This window comes from Nomascus leucogenys, chromosome 11, assembly GCF_006542625.1.
Source record: "Nomascus leucogenys isolate Asia chromosome 11, Asia_NLE_v1, whole genome shotgun sequence".
Classification (NCBI taxonomy): Eukaryota; Metazoa; Chordata; class Mammalia; order Primates; family Hylobatidae; genus Nomascus; species Nomascus leucogenys.
In genome coordinates, this window is record NC_044391.1 from 81,375,653 (window position 1) to 81,392,173 (window position 16,521).

Sequence of the window (16,521 nt, forward strand, 5' to 3'; positions counted from 1 at the left end):
AAAATAATTAGAATTTGCCAGGAGGATGTGGAAGGAGATATTCCAGGCAGAGGGAACAGCGTGTGTAAAATTATGGAGACAAGGAAGAGCAGTTTGCTCTGGGGACCATATGGCCATGGAGTAGGATGTGTTGACAGAAGCCAATAGTAAGAGGGAGGCTGTGGAGCAGTGTTTCTCCAGGGTTTTGCTGCATCAGATATATATTAGTAGCATTTGATGTGCAGATTCTGGGCCTCTTCCCAGGCATAATGAATCAAAATCACTGAAGTTAGAGTTTGGCAATCCGCATTTTAAAGGAAGCAAGCCATATGAATGTGTAAGAACTAAGATTTGGTGAACCACAGACAAGGATGGAGGCAAAAAGTAGATCATAGCAGGCCTTATGTGTGCTAAGGTTCTTGGATTTGGGCAGAGCCACTGCAGGTCAGATAGATCACTGGACACAGTGTAGAAGATGGAATGAAAGAGGTTTGTTGGGGGGTGGTGTCTGATGGTGGTGAGAATGCATTCTAGTGGGGAGATACTAGTTTTAAGAAAAGGTACTCCTGAACTAAGACAAGGTGGGGGCAGTAGAAGAGAGAACAGCAGAAATACAAGCCATATAAAGCATGTTGAATCATCAGAAGCTAGGGGGAGAGGGAAGAGGGTAGCATTGAGGAATCGGAGGAGTGTTGGTTGTTGGGCTGGCACAAAGTGACTGCTTGGAACTCAGTGAGTCTTTGATGTGCTACTTGCAAGGGAGACCTGCCAGGGAGGAGTGATCATGCACCCAGCCTTCCCAGATTTCCCAGAGGAAAGCAGAGATGTAAAATGTGAACACAGCATGGCTGGAGCAGTGACATCTGCAGGTGACAGGGAGAAAGCCATCTGCTTAGCTACAGCCCCCCTCTCCTGTGACACTTTTTAGTTCATGATCATGATTGTAAAAAAAATTGGAGTTTTGATTTGGGACGTAAGATGCAATGCAAAGAATTGAGAACCATTGTCTTACAGCAAAGTACTGACCTATTAAATATTTGGGTGGCAGAAAGACCTGACATTGACCATGGGGAAGTGAAGTAATAATCACCGTTGGAGAGTATCAAGGCAAAAGTCATGAAAGGGAGGTAAAACTAAAACCATATACTCTGTATGACAGGAAGGGAAATGACTGAAATTTTCTGGACAAGCACCACAGTGTCTTTCTTCCCGATGAGGTCATTTAGTTAGAACAAGGACTTAACCAGCTACTGAATTATTACAGTTTTCCATGACTAACTGACTTTTCTTGTTATGTCTGGTCTTAAGCTTTCTGTTGCCCAGGAGATCCACATCTACACGTTCAACCTCAAACCCTTCAAATTATTTTTTACATAACGGACTGTGTTTTTTTTGTTTTGTTTTGTAAAATCCTCTAGATTAATAGGAGGCAACAGTACCACTCATTTCTGCAGCATACTATTTATAAGTTGGTAAGGTTGTTGCATGCTTTTGAACTTGAATATTTATTTTGTCCCTCTTGGTAACAGTATCTAGCACATCATTGTAAAACTTGATTTTATTGGACGCCCTTTAGTTTCTCTTAGGTTAAAATGTGGAACTTACACAGTCACTTGTAATTTCCTCAGTCTTACCTTTAGTTTCTTCCTCCAAAGGATTTTCCTTTCTTCCTTTCCATTTTTACTTTAAAATGAATTAAGCATGATACCAACTTCATGCAGTTTCTTATTGTGAAGAACACATTGGTAAGATTGAAATGTTATTAGTCTAATTCTGTGCTATATTTTGAAATAAAATCTTCTGGAACAAATGTAAATCTAATGATTAGAAAATGTCATTTACATTTCTCAAAAAACAAACTTACAAGCAAGCAAATTTAAAGATCTTTTTTTTTTTTTTTTTTGAGACAGTGTCTTGCTCTGTTGCCCAGGCTGGAGTGCAGTGGTGTGATCTTGGCTCACTGCAAGCTCCGCCTCCCGGGTTCACACCATTCTCCTGCCTCAGCCTCCCGAGTAGCTGGGACTACAGGCGCCCGCCACCACGCCCAGCTAATTATTTGTATTTTTAGTAGAGATGGGGTAAGATCTTTAGTTTTTATTTGCAATTCTAGAATTAGGCAACACCTCATTCTATAGAACACAATGAGTATTCCAATAAGCTGAGCAGAGGAAGTTGACTTTATAGACAGGAAAGGGTGGAGGAAAGCAGGAAGAGGGAGCAGAAAATTGATTGTTTCAGTTACTTTCTTTGCAAAGGTTAAAGCAGAGGGGGCTTCCTTATGCCAGCTACAACTGGCCTGTTTGATAATTTGGCTGTTATCTTTCTCTGCTGGTTTCTTGAAAGGTCAGATGAACAACTTAGTTTCAACGTGATGGCATGGAACTTCAGCATGAATAACTCTATTTTGGTTTTGGTCTGTTGGGCCTAATACAGGAGCTCAGTTCAAACCAATGGCCTCCTATAAATCTTATATAACAATTAGTATTACACAAACTGGAAAGTTGGCTTTGTGGAATAAGAGCAGGTTTTGGAAACAGCTGGACTGGATCTTAATCTTTTCTGTTTCTCCTAGCTGTGTGACCTTGAGCAAATTACTTGACATCTCTGTGCCTTAATTTTGACATCTGTAAAATGGGAGTATTAGTACTACTTAACTTCACAGGCTTTTTAGGAGGATTAAATGGCAATGTGTGTACCTGGCTCATAATTACTGTTAGTTATTTTTCCTCATCTTTTTCTTCTTCATTATCATGATTTACTTTGTTTTCATAACAGCCAAACAAGGCTAGGCGCAGTGGCTCATGCCCGTAATCCCAGCACTTTGGAAGGCAGAAGCGGGTGGATCACTTGAGGTCAGGAGTTTGAGACCAGCCTGGCCCACATGGTGAAACCCTGTCTCTACTAAAAATGCAAAAATTAGTTGGGTGTGGTGGTGCACACCTGTAATCCCAGCTACTCGGGAGCCTGAGGCACGAGAATCACTTGAACCCAGGAGGCGGAGGTTGCAGTGAGCCGATACCACGCCACTGCACTCCAGCCTGGGCAACAGAGTGAGACTCTGTCTCAAAAAAACAAAAACAAAACAACAACAACAGAAACAAAAACAGCCAAACAAGACTTATTTTTCCAGAGGCTTGCTACAGTTTTCTATGCCTAGTTGGCTCTGAACACATGACTAAATCTGAGCTTTTAAATTAGAATAATCATGAGTTAAAACAAAGTGAATTTAAAATTCTTTCCTTATTTCTTGAACTTTTGCTTTTAATGATAGTTGCAAAGCTCCTGGAATTTTCCACCAAGTTATCTTCCACTTGGGGCCTCATGTATGCAAATAAGGGGAGTTGGGTAATAGAGGGAGAGGGAGACACTGAGCAGGGCAATTATTTGACCTACATTCCTTTACTCTGGTGTTCAAGAGGCTTTATTCATATTTGTGTGTGCGGTCCTTTGTAACTGGTTGCAAATTCCGTCTCCTCAGACATTCTTTCTTCCTGAGGTAATAGATGTGCGTGCCATTGGGGCACTCAGACACAGGTGTGCTGCCTCGGCTTCTCTGTTAGAAAGGAAAGGCTAAGGCCACTACGCAGCAGAGTGAAAAGAAGCTGACTTCAGGGTCCCCAGACTCGCATTTGAATCCTAACCCTGGGCAAATTACTTCACCTCGCCGAGCCTCAACTTCTCTCTCATCTATGAAATAATGAAGTGGAGGATTACAAAGAGGATGGCACTGAACCTGGCACAAAAAAAAATGTTTATCCAATAAAAGTCTCCTTGCTGCCTTCTTGAGGAGGTGCCAGGGATACAGGTGACCAAGGATACAGGTGTCTTGTCACAAGACGGACAAGCCTGCTGGCCAACCGACAGACAATCCAACAGGTGTAAGTGTGATAATAAGGGAATACGTGGTAGTGGTGAGAACGTATGGAAGACTTAAGCTGAGACCTGATGAGTGAGTTAGGAGCTTGCCACACAGTCTGGTGGGAGTGCAAGAGAGAGCCTGGCACACAGAGAAGTTTCGTAAGGCTACCTAGGACAGGAGGGATGGGTTGGGGCCAGATTAAAAGGGCCTTCTCAGCCTCATTTTAAAATTTGGAATTTATCCTAAGAATAGTGAGAAACTATAGTGAGAAACTTATTGCAGCATTTTAAGTGGAGAAGTGATGCAACAGATTTGGATTCTAGATAGATAACTTAAGGTAGATATTAAATTTGAGGGGTAGCTACACCAATGCCTGGGGTCTAGTTCAGTTGGGACCCCCAGTTGAAGTCCTCCAGATGAGAGATGATGGAGGACTGATCTTGGAAGGCTTACCAGGAAGAAGAAAGTAGTGCTTTCATTCATTCACTTATTCCCCACATATTAATTGAGTATCTATTATGTGCCATGCACTAACTTCAAAGGGTATGGTAATAAACAAAACAAAGCCCCTACCTCAGTGGAGCTACATTCAACATAAAACACAGATGAGTCTATGGGTAAATGAATATAAACAAAACATAGATAACACTCTGATTTTATGACCAAGTTGATACCCACCTCCCTGAACCCACCTTTAGAAGGAGAAGTCGAGTGTAATTGAGCAGGTGTTACTCAGGCCTACCTCTCCAATGCACAGAGATCTCTGGGGATATCTCTGACCAGGATAATGTCATACCTGCTCCAGGAACCCTTTTCAGGGCTGCCCCCTCCCTCACTAACAAGTACAGGAAGGGAACCGATTCAGAGCCAGGGTCGGAAACTCAGACACTTAAAGGGGCAGAATATTGTTGTGAGCTTTATGTTACACAGATGGTATCTGGCGCAAGAAGGTGAACTTTGCAACAAGACCATTGGGTCTGAGGAACAGTGACCTCAATAGTAATTGCTGCTCTGTGGCTGCATGACAGTAATTCTCCACATAGGGCCTTTACTGACTGGTGGCCTGTGAGGGTCCTAGTGACATAAGGAAAAGCTAACCATGCTAGATCTTTCTTTTGTTGTTAAGGGCCCATGACCTGTAGTTTCCCTAACTTTCATTTTTATACAGGGCAGAGGTATGTGTGCAAGCTCAGATACCTTAAATTCATATGCCTTTAATACAATCCAGGCAGATTTCTAAATGAGGGATGCTTCCCCACAAATGGAGAGTGAAAGTGGGCCAGTCTAAAAGGACCTCCATAGCACTGTGCATGGCCAGCTGTTTGTGGCTGTACCAAAAATGCAGGTCATAGGATTTTTATGTGAAAATTTCTATATTTAAATGTTGGCAACTAAGTCTGTTTTTTTTTTAAATATGCAGTTTTTAATCATCTGTGGGCTGGATTCTTCCTTTATCTTTTCCAAGGCTGCCCTGTAAAAACGTCCACTGCTGGCATCTTCTTTTCTTCCTTTTCACTCCCCAATCCTGGGTCCTTTAGTGTCTCATTACATCAAATAGGAGTGACTCAAATTTAGCCAAAATTTTCTTGAATTTATGGAAAAGCTATATACAAAAGTGAGTTTCTGTATACAAGTATTTTATATCAGGAAGAATTTTCAGTTGGGGATGGTAACAGTTACTGTAAGTAAGATATGGTCATAAATGTTGTTTCTCTAAGGGGAGAAATTTCTGATTTCTAGTCAATTTACAAACCTGTGTTCTAGAACATAAACATTTGTTTGTAAGTAAAAGAAAGAAAGTACATGCAGATGCATTACATCCATACTTATATCCAGTATATATGAGTACATAATATGCTTTTCTTGGGAATCATCAGATACTTTTTCCTGGATCAAATGATGAAGACTATTTGAAGTAGAAATGAGAGAAAACCAGTCTATTCTGCATGGACATTTTGTTATCACTTTTATGGTAAGCAGTTCCATAAGCATGTGCCTCTATTTTGGCATTATATAATTTTACATTACTTCTTAAATTAAGTACAAGTTTTGAAAAGGAAAAAAAATAGCCTCCTGTTATAATCAAAATCTTCCACTTTCTAAAAATCAGAGTATCTTCTTTTAAAGGAGTTATTTATTCAATAAAAAATAATTCTATATTTCTATATACCTTACAATTTTGTAAAATTCTGGTACACACAGTATCCTTATAATCACTTTTTCTTTCTATTTATATCCTTAAAAACATCTGTAGGGGGTAGGAAAAAACCCAGATTTTAATGAAATCATAAAAACAAAGAACTTGATGCAGCCCCCAGCACCTGCTAACCATACAATGTGTTTACAGTTGTTATTGCTACAATTAATAATATCACTATTGTCGTTATAAGCGTGATTGACAGTTGAAGAAACTAAGTCTTAAGGAAGTTAAGGCCACCATGGTCATAAAATTAGTAAGTTTTAGAGACTAAAACTTATTAAATCACAGGTCTATGGACTTAAAATCCATAACCTTTCATTTATACCAATAAAAAACAAAAGAACAAAGAAGGCCTTTTGTTATTGTACACCTTTGTGTGTTGGGTGTATTGTCCATATTAGCTTATTTATTTGTTTTTATTTTTTGGCAAGTACTATATGAGGTTTCATTTTATAGATAAAGAAACTGAAAAAGAGGTTAAGTCACTTACCAAGGTCACATTGCAAGTAAATGGCAAAGCCAAAAAAATGCTCCTATGTCTGAATGCCAAGGGCTCCTGATCTCCTTCTAGAGTACATTGTATCTAATTGATAGTTGCAAGTAACCAGTATTTTACTTTTAATTGATAGTAGGCATTTAAGAGGTGTGTGTCACTTGCAACTAGAGCAAATTTTCTTCATTTCATAAAATTGCCAACTACAGTAGAAGAAAGCAGTCATCTTCAATAGGTAGGGTTTTCTGTAAAATTAACAAAAGGGTTTTGTGCCTGATTTAAAAAAAAAATTCTATTTCTTTCCATGTCTGAGAGGTGACCTTTCTGATGTTATACTGTGGGTGGAATTCATTCTGGAGGATGTGAGTGGGATTTTGGGAGTATGATGGGAATGACTGATGAATCCATACTCCATTTGTAAGTGGCTTGTCATGTGATGATGAATAGAGAAAACATAAACAGTAGATATAGCAAAGTATCAGTTTGGATTAGGGTTAGGTGTAAGTGACAGAAAACCTAAAATGCCAGGACTTCAGAAAGGATAGTAGTTTATTTCTCATGCATGTAAAAGAAGTGTGGAGGTCAGGAGTCTAAGGCAGGTTTAAGATGACTGAAGGTTTTTTTTTTTTTTTTTTCAATCCTGCTCATCCTCAATACATGGCTTTCTGCCTCATGGTCCAAGTTGGCTGCTTAAACACCTGCTATTGTGTTGTAATTGACTGTAGGAAGGAGAAAGGGAAGAAGAAGAACACATCTCCTTTCCTTTAAGGACACTTCCCAGAAGTCACACGTGACACCTCTGCTTAAATTCACTTAGCCAGAATTTAGTCACATGGTTGTGACCTCACACACATGCTGCAAGAGAGGCTGGAGAATGTATTCTTATCCTAAGCATCCATATGCCCAGCTAAAAGGTGTGTGTGTGTTTGTGTGTGTGTTTGTGTGTGTGTGTGTGTGTGTGTGTGTGTGTGTGTGTGTGTGTTGCAACGGGCAGGAGGAGTTCTATCAATAAGGAAAAAGGAGACAATATATTGGGGAAAGACTAATAAAGTCTCCCATAGAAAGAATCAATGAAAACGAGTTAACCATGCAACATAGAAAGATCACCTCCATTCAAGCCTCTGTTCCAGAATACCTACCAAGTCCTTTGCTTAGGATAGGAATTCTAGAACAGATGAGTGGGTGTAAGTCCTAAACTTTAACTCTGAACACCTGTTTTTGAGTGAATGATAAAAATTGTTAAGAGCCCACATCTTTAAAAAGAAAGGCAGAGATAACCATAACCTTTATTTTTTTGAGCAGCTCCTTTGCACACTGCTTCACTACAAATCAGACCTACCTAAGGAATTAGATCATTCACTAAGTCCAAACCTGCAGTTACTTCAGAAGCTTGTGACTTCCATTAGAAAGTCTGAACTCTCTAACGTAGATACAGACCCTGCATGTGGGGGTTGAATTTCGAAGTTCTTGTACTGCTTTCATTGGCATGCACCCAGGGAAGTGTATGTATACGTTGGGAATGTTTAGGGAGCTGGCTACTTCTCTGTTTTCTTCTGTCACAGCGTTCCTTCCTCCAGGGGAATACTGAAATAATAATTCTAGCAACAATTTTTTAAATGCCAAACCAATTACGTGTATATTTCACTTAAGCTTCAGAGCAACCTGAATGGTAGGCTTTATCTATTCCCATTTTACAGATGTAGAAGCTCAGAAACAAAGTCACACAACTAGTAAGGAGATGTGCCAAGATTTAAACTTAGATCTGTTGGACTCCCAAATCTATACCCTGCATCATGATGACCTCACACCTTTGAAAAATACTACAATGACCGCTTTGATGTTTCTTTTTTGTACAATGATCTAAGGAAAGTAGAGATGTCGAGTCAACTTTCCCTGGTCCCTGCAGTTGTAATGGGGCTCCCTTCACCCTCTCAGTGATTCTTTACTGAGTTAGAGGTAAAACCCCACAATGAACTATAGGAAATCCCACTCTTTTAGAGCTCTGAGTATTTAGAGACTGATTTGGGCTGAGCAGGTGAGGGAGATTGGTAGCAGGGAGCTGGAACTGGAGGCCTGTTCTGTCAGTTCATTACTTTCAAAGGTCTGTTGCAGGGAGCCTCCTTGTCCTCCCAGTGTAAGGAAATATAACTGTGATCAATACATTTCCAAAAAATATATCTCCACTACTAAGGACATGGTAAGGAAATGGAACAACTTAATAAAAAGGGCTTCTCAGCCAAATGGAAAAGAGGCAGGCCATGAGTATACAATGTCTTCCTCAGTTTTTCTTCCCCAGTTAAGCATTCTGGGTCCCCTCCCTCTCATTTATTTACTGCTGTGGTGTCTGCAGGGTAGGGTGAGCTGGCATAAAGTTTAATAAGTAGTAGCTTGCAGATCACTTGCTACCACATTTTCCAAAGCTTGCTGGTAGTTGCTGCCTTTATCCCCTCGGTGTATACTTGAGATGCCTTCAGTCAGATAAAAATCATGGAAAACCAAACTCACCTGGCTTCACAGTGATGAGATTGGTTGGCTCCTGGTTAGGAAAGGCTTCAGAATGTGTTTGTTTCATTGACTCAATGGGGCATCACCAGGAATGCTGTTCATTTTTTTCTTTAAACTTCTCTGCTCTGTTTTTTGCAGTCAGTTTCATTTACAGCTATCCTCCCACACCTTCCAGTTGCCAAATGATTTTCCTTTCCAGGGCTTTGAGTTTATTCATCACTGTCTAGGGAGAGGGAGAAAAAGAAATGGTCACTTCCAAGAACTCTCTCAAAAGAGCCAGAAACTATTTTCCCAGTCATTCTCAGCAGATTTCTCCTCAATCTCATTGGCCCAAATAGTATGTTGTGTTTATCCTTGAACCCATAAGTGGAGCCAGGGGATGGGATAATGAGCCACAAGCCCTACCACCTGATCAACTTCTCCCAAGCACCTGGACTTTGCAGGAGGAATTGAAGGTGCTCAAATAAAAGTTAAGGTAGTTACTAAAAGAAGAAGAGTGGTGTTGGAAGAGCAATTACAGTGCCTATTAGACTCCCGCTGTTCTGAGAATCAGCTCCAACCCACTCCCAGCAGCACCCAAGGAACTGGGGCTCTTAGCCTGACTCACAACTCTTGGAAGCTGCTGACCCCTAGTGTCTGAGGAAAGCATCGGCTCTAGAATCCAGAGGCATGGGTTTACCTCTCATGAGAATCACAGCGGCTGTGACACACACACACACACAAGGAGGTTGTAAGCGAATTAAAACTTGTAGAAGTACTTTAATGAATAAGTGAGTTTAATTGAAAGTCTTCCAAAGACACTCTAAGACTTAGGCCTCCCTCACCTTGCTGATCAGCAACCTCAGAACACTCTCTGTAGTCCTTCTCACACCTGTAAATTGTCATCCACAGTGTGTCTTTCTCTCTAGACAGAGGGTGTGCTTTTTGAGGGTGGGGCCTAAGTGCAAAACACCCAGCTCCTCACCTTGAACTCCTGCATGCTTAGTAAACACTTGTATGAGTAAACGAAAGACCCAACTGTTGTTCAGCTCTCCTCTCCTCTCCTCTTCCATAGCCATGGCTTTCTCTTATAAATATCAGCTCTACCAGCCTAATTGTACTACTTTTTTTTTTTTTTTTTGAGAGGGAGTCTCACTCTGTCACCCAGGCGGAATGCAGTGGAGCAATCTCGGCTCATTGCAACATCCGCCTCCCAGGTTCAAGCAATTCTCCTGCCTCAGCGTCCCGAGTAGCTGGGACTACAGGTGCCTGCCACCCACACGCAGCTAATTTTTGTATTTTTAGTACAGATGGGGTTTCACCAAGTTGGCCAGGCTAGTGTCAAACTCCTGACCTCAGGTGATCCACCCGCCTCGGCCTCCCAAAGTGCTGAATTACAGGCGTGTGCCACCGCGCCTTTCCAGTTGTATTCCTAATAAGACAACTAAGCAATCAATTGTGTTTTGAAGCTGCATGTTATACAAATGGGAAAATATTCCAACAACCCCAAATACACATCTAAGCAGCTGCTTTTGTGTTGTGGAATACCCACTATCTGGTCAGCAGACAAAGCAGAATGTTTTATTATAAGCAGATCAACATTGCTACTGTGAATTCTTTGAGCAGTAGGCAAAGCTGTGTTAGAACGGGTTCTTCTTTGGTCTGTACGTGGCGGGTAACAGGACTTCTCCTGTGCTTCATGATTTGGGTTAGGAAGAGAGAGGAAAGGCAACAACATGGTAATTATAATATAGAATGACTCAAGACAAGAAAGAATAGGTTTTTGTTTTGTTTTGCTCTTACTTGACTTGTAATTCAAGCGTGAAATGTGGCAGCTTTCAGGAATGGAGAAACTTTGCACAAACCCAATATTAGAATTTAACTGCCATTAGCTGTAGAGGGCACCAAAGGACAGAGAGGATTTCTCAATGTGGGAGCTGAGGGCAAGTTCTGGGGAACAGTGGCAGCCATAGCTGTAGAAATCCTGACAGCTGTTCAGTCTTGGCAAGTAGGGCTGCTGCTCACTGGAGAAGCTGCGGGGCTTCCTGGGCAGGGCCCTTCGCTCGCGTGGTGCCTGTAAGACCTGCTCCGGAGCGGAGGCATGCACCATCTTTCTTTTCCCCTTTTCACAGGGGAGGAGAAAAATGGGCAGATGAGTATCATGGCGGTCAGGTAGGTCATGGGATAGGGAAAAAAAAAAATCAATCATTGAGAAAGAGTGACTGGAAAACCACATTGTAACATTGTGCCCGGAAGTATTGTATCAGTTTTGCCAGCCTGCACTTGTCTCTTAATTATGTAAACTAAATGCCATGTGTTATCAAGATTGTCATTATTACAGTTTTGTTACTTTGTAGAGAATAAAGATAGATGCTAAATATTGGTTCTACATTTCAGTTGACAAATTTCACAATTTTGCTTCAGAGTCCTTCTTTGGGATATATCACATTCTTGCAGAAACAAGGATTTTGTTCAGTCAGTGTTTAACGAGACTTTTAAAAGCTACTAAAGTTGCAAACCACTTAAGAGTTGTAAGTCTATCACAGTCCACCCACTTGAACAGTCCCGTTTAAACCTGTATTTGTGCTTTGGGGAGAAAGTGATGGAAGAGGCTCCACGCTGGCTTATGCTGGCTTAGTCACACTGATGTATGAATAAACGGGCAAGTAATGGATGACCTGGGGTTCATGCCAGCCAACCCACCTGCACACCTGCTTTCACAAGCACTTGACAAGGCACCTACCTTTCTTAATGTGCCAAGTACATAATCTCTCTGATTCTGTAAAAATATTAGCTATTAGGACAATTCCAAAACTTTGGGTACAAAGATAAGAGTATTTTTAGAATTTTGTTCTCCATGTGTTAATTTTATCTTCAGCAAGTTTTGTTTGTTTTGCTCCCTCTGCCCCACATCATAATTTGTGTGTGTGTGTGTGTGTGCTGAATAGATGATCTCTAAGTAGGAAAATTCTCTTGGGAAAAATTCTCAGCATGAGAAATGTGGGGAAAATACAGCTGGACAGCTGTTTAGTTTTGCCAAGAAAAAAATGAGGACTTGTTCTTTGCTGGTGCATGAGACAGGGCTGTGTCACTGCAGTGTGAGTTGTGAAGGTGAGAAGCAAACGCACAGGCAGGTGTTTACACCTGCTGCCTTCTTAAGTCCTCCCAATAACCCTGTAAGGCAGGTACTACTTCTCTTGTGTAGAGGAGGAAACTGAGGCCTAGCTAAGTTATGCAATGTGACCAAAGCATAGCTAAACACTGTAGCCAATTGTTAAATCCAGACATTTCTAACTCAAGAGCCCTGTTCTTCTTACTATACCAAATGGCTCAGCCCTCAAGTTGTTGTCTTAGAAATGAAAATACAAGCAAGGAACATTTGTTCAGCTTGGTGTTTCTCAACAGAGTAAGAGATAGCTTCTCTGGAGCCCCTGTGCTTTCATTAAAAATTTAATTGTTTTGTTTTTATTTTGATAAGAACCCATTAATATTAAGCATATTCTGGTTCATCACCTTATAAGCAAGGACTGCTCTATGATATAAGTAATTCTGGTTCTATATGTGTTTACATTTGACACCAAAAAGTGTTTCTCAGCCCCCAGAGATTTCAAGCTACTTTACCCAATATCCATTCTTCCCCTCCACCTTACTAACAGAACCCTAATTTGACTGGAATCAGCAATAGTCCTATGCTTCTCAGACTCCTTTGCAGTTACAAATGTTCATGTGACAAGGTTTTAGCTCATGATATCTGAGCTATTAGATGGGGCTTCCCAGAAAGATCCTTAAAAGTGGCTGACTTTTAAGATAGATAGAGGACATATCAGGTATTAAGCTGGTAAGAGCAGGTGCTACATTTGATCTCAGACAAAAGGTCAAGAAGCAATGGTCAATGTCTTTCTCACTCTCCAGTCTTTCTCCTCATCTAGCCAGGAAGGAAGTTGAGATATGACCATGAGGGCAAGAACACATACTAGCAGTGGTGGAGGCGAAGATATAAGGAGTCTGGGTCTCTAATGACTACAAAAAACCCTTCATTATACCAGCCCAGGGTGTGGCTGTCTGCAGACACTTCATTATATACAAAAAATAAGCTAATTACCCCCCTCTACTAAAAATACAAAATTAGCTGGGCGTATTGGCACATGCCTGTAATTCCAGGTACTCGGGAGGCTGAGGCAGGAGAATCACATGAACCTGGGAGACAGAGGTTGCAGCAAGCCGAGATGGTGCCATTGCACTCTAGCCTGGGCAAGAGTGAAACTCCATCTCAAAAAAAAAAAAAAAGCTTTTTTTTTCTTTCTTTCTTTTTTTTTTTTCTTATTATACTTTAAATTCCAGGGTGCATGTGCACAACGTGCAGGTTTGTTACATATGTATACATGTGCCATGTTGGTTTTCTGCATCCATCAACTCATCATTTACATTAGGTATTCTCCTAATGCTATCCCTCCCCTAGCCCCCCACCCACCCTGACAGGCCCCAGTGTCTGATGTTCCCTGCCCTGTGTCCATGTGTTCTTATTGTTCAACTACCACTGATGAGTGAGAACAAGCAGTGTTTAGTTTTCTGTCCTTGTGATAGTTTGCTTAGAATGATGGTTTCAAGCTTCATCCATGTCCCTGCAAAGGACATGAACTCATCCTTTTTTATGGCTGCATAGTATTCCATGGTGTATATATGCCACATTTTCTTAATCCAGTCTATCATTGATGGACATTTGGGTTGGTTCCAAGTCTTTGCTATTGTGAATAGTGCCATGATAAACATATGTGTGCATTTATAGTAGCATGATTTATAATCCTTTGGGTATATACCCAGTAGTGGGATGGCTGGGTCAAATGGTATTTCCAGTTCTAGATCCTTGAGGAATTGCCACACTGTCTTCCACAATGGTTGAACTAATTTACGTTCCCACCACCAGGTGAGCCGAGATGGCATCATTGCAATCCAGCCTGGGCAACAAGAGCAAAACTCCATCTCAAAAAAAATAAAAATAAAAAAGAAGCTAATTTTTAAAATAGCTTTATTAACATATGATTTATAGCCAGGTGCAGTGGCTCATGCCTGTAATCCTAGCACTTTGGGAAGCCAAGGCAGGTGGATCATTTGAGCCCAGGAGTTCGAGACCAGCCTGGGCAATGTGGCGAAACCCTGTCTCTACAAAAAATACAAAAATTAGCTGGGTCATGGTGGCACGCAAATGTAGTCCCAGCTATTTGGGAGGCTGAAGCAGGAGTATCGCTTGAGCCCAGAAGGTGTAGGTTGCAGTCAGCCGAGATTGCGCCACTGAGCTCCGGCCTGGGTGGCAGAATGAAACTCTGTCAAAAAAATAAACCAAAGGGATATAATTTACATACCATAAAATTCACCTGGTTTTTTTTTGTTGTTGTTGTTTTGAGATGGAGTCTCACACTGTCGCCCAGGCTGGAGTGCAGTGGCACGATCTCAGCTCACTGCAACCATCACCTCCTGGGTTCAAGAGATTCTCCTGCCTCAGCCTCCCGAGTAGCTGGGATTACAGGCATGTGCCACCACGCCCAGCTAATTTTTTGTATTTTTAATAGAGAGGGGGTTTCACTATGTTGGCCAGGCTAGTCTTGAACTCCTGACCTCGTGATCTGCCCACCTCGGCCTCCCAAAGTGCTGGGATTATAGGCATGAGCCACCACACCCGGTCTCAAGTTCACCTGTTTTAAATGTACAGTGATTTTTAGTAAGCATAGTTTTATGCAAACATCCCCACAACCAAATCTAGAACCTTTCTGTTATTCCCAAAGCATTCCTCTTGCTCATTGGCAATCTGTCCTCATTCCTACTACCAGGCCAAGGCAACCACTGATCCACTGTCTTTATAAATCTGCCTTTTCTGAACATTTCATATAAATGGGATCATAGAATATGCAATCTTTTACATCTGGCTTCTTTCACTTAACATATTGTGTTTGATAGTCTTCCGTGCTATAGCACATAACAGTAGTTCCTTCTTGTTGCTGAATAATATTCTATTGTATGGCTGTATTATATTTTGGTTGTCTGTTTACCAGTTGATGGATATGTGGATTGTTTTCACTTTTTAGACCTTATGAATAATGTTGCATGAATACATATACGTCTTTGTATAGATGTATGTTTCCATTTCTCTTGGGTAGATTCTCAGGAGAGGAATTGCAAGATCATATGGTAAATTTATCTTTCATTTTATAAGAAACTGCCAAACTGTTTTCCAAAGTAAGCACACTATCTTGTATTCCCATCGGCAATGTCTGAGGCTTATGGTTTTTTCATATTCTTATCAAAAATTATTTTGTCTTTTTATTATATTCCTTCTACTGAGCATGAAGTATAATAGCATCTCCTTGTAGTTTTAATTTTCATTTACCTCACGACTAATGATGTTGAGCACCTTTTCAAATGCTTATTAGCCATTCATATTTCTTTGGTGAAATACCTATTCAACTGTTGCCCATTTTTAATTGGCTTGTCTTATTATTAACTTACAAGTGATTTTTATATATTCTGGATACAAATCCTTTACTAGAAATAGTATTTGTGTGTATTTTCTCCCAGACTATGGCTTGCTTTTAATTTTCTTACTGATGTTTCTTGAAGCACAAAAGTTTTTAATTTTGATGAAGTCAATTTTTTGTTTTTCCTTTCATGGATTATGCTTTTGCTGTTGTGTTTAAGAACTCTTTGTCTAACTTAAGGTTGCAAAGATCTTCTGCTTTCTTCTACAAGTTTTATAGTTTTAGCTTTTACACTTGGCATATGATTCATTTTGAGTTCATTTTTGTGTATAGTGTGAGGTATCTAAATTCATCTTTCTGCATGTGGATATCCAGTTGTCCCAGCACCATCTGTTGAAAAGACTGTCCTTTCCCCATTGAATTACCTTGGCACCTTTGTCAAAAATCAATGGACTATAAATGTAAAGTTTTATTTCTAGACTTTCAATTCTGTTCCATCGATCTACATGTCTACCCTTATGCCAGTACCACACAGTCTTAATTAATGTAGCTTTATAGTAAGTTTTAAAATTGGGAAGTCTAAGTTTTCCAACTTTGTTCTTTTTTAAGATTGTTTTGGCTTTTCTAGGTCCTTTGCATTTCCATATACATTTTAGGATCAGCTTGTCAATTCGTGCCCAAAAGCCTGCTGGAATTTTTATAGGAATTATGTTGAATCTATAGATCATGTTGAGGGGCATTGCTATTTTAATAATACTGAGTCTTCCAATTCCTTTATTTAGATCTTTCTTGTTATAATTTCTCTTAGCAATGTTTTGTAGGTTTTTTTTTTTTTTTTTTTTTGACAGAATCTCACCCTGTTGCCCAGGCTGAAGTGCAGTCGTGTGATCTCAGCTCACTGTAACCCTGCCTCCCCAGGCTCAAGTGATTCTCGTGTCTCAGCCTTCTGAGTAGCTGGGATCACAGGCACGTGCTACCATGCCTGGCTAATTTTTGTATTTTTAGTAGAGACGGGATTTCACCATGTTGGCCAGGC

General features: G+C 40.5%; 1 protein-coding gene and 1 pseudogene across 3 annotated transcripts in view; one reads left to right on the plus strand and one right to left on the minus strand.

Moving 5' to 3' along the window:
- Positions 1 to 16,521, plus strand: part of LOC100602238 (schwannomin-interacting protein 1) — a 592,588-nt gene that overhangs the window by 495,502 nt on the left and 80,565 nt on the right. The gene's annotated exons all lie outside the window — the stretch shown is intronic.
- LOC115837453 lies at positions 12,747 to 12,902 on the minus strand (annotated as a pseudogene).